The following is an 863-nucleotide window of genomic DNA, read 5'->3' as shown; positions in this document are numbered from 1 at the left end:
AGATAGATAGATAGATAGATAGATAGATAGATAGATAGATAGATAGAGATAGACATGTAAAGTCTAGGTTAGGTATTTATCTTCCTGAATTCAGGGGCTTTAACTAGTGATTCCTTCTCTAGGTCCCTTCTAGAACAATAATTCACTGACTCTAGGACCAATCAGTTCAGAGATGGGGGAAAAAAAGAAAAAGAGAAGTTACTTCATCAAGCAATCCATCAATTCTAAAACCCCAAATTCAAAGACTTTGAGCCAACATGTTGATAAATCACTGATCTGTTGATGTGGACCTATAGTTCACAACTCATCTACACTTTCTCTGGTGTGCTTCTTCTCCAGATCTTTTAAAAAAATCTTCCAAACAGGGTCTGTTCAAGTTACAGAAAATCTTCTCTATCTTATAGATGCCAGTGGAGCACTTGGGTTGTCCGTGTGTTTATCCTATATTCTTATCACACATATATATATATACGTATATGATGTGACATGCCCACATTATTTTATTCTTTTCCAGTCATGGGTGTCCTTTATGTTGCTTATACATCCCATAAACATCATTGTTCATATTATGCTACAGCTTCCCTATGGCTATCATGGGTCTTTTAATTGCCCTATGGATCTTCTATAATTTTGATTCTTCTGTAACCACTATATTCTATGATTTGCAGCAGGTGAATACTGTTGTTAAAAAGACAGCTAGAAAAAATTTGAGAAACATTGAGAATGCTACATAATTTCTTAAATGCAATTCAGCCCACTTTTCCGTGTAATTCTGGGTCTAATTCACAGTTCATCTGCAATGCCTTATGGGGGGGGGAGAGAGAGAGAGAGAGAGAGAGAGAGAGAGAGAGAGAGAGAGAGAG

This window comes from Vombatus ursinus, unplaced genomic scaffold (genome assembly GCF_900497805.2).
Source record: "Vombatus ursinus unplaced genomic scaffold, bare-nosed wombat genome assembly UNPS02014821.1, whole genome shotgun sequence".
NCBI classification, from domain to species: Eukaryota; Metazoa; Chordata; class Mammalia; order Diprotodontia; family Vombatidae; genus Vombatus; species Vombatus ursinus.
This window is presented reverse-complemented; position numbering follows the sequence as displayed.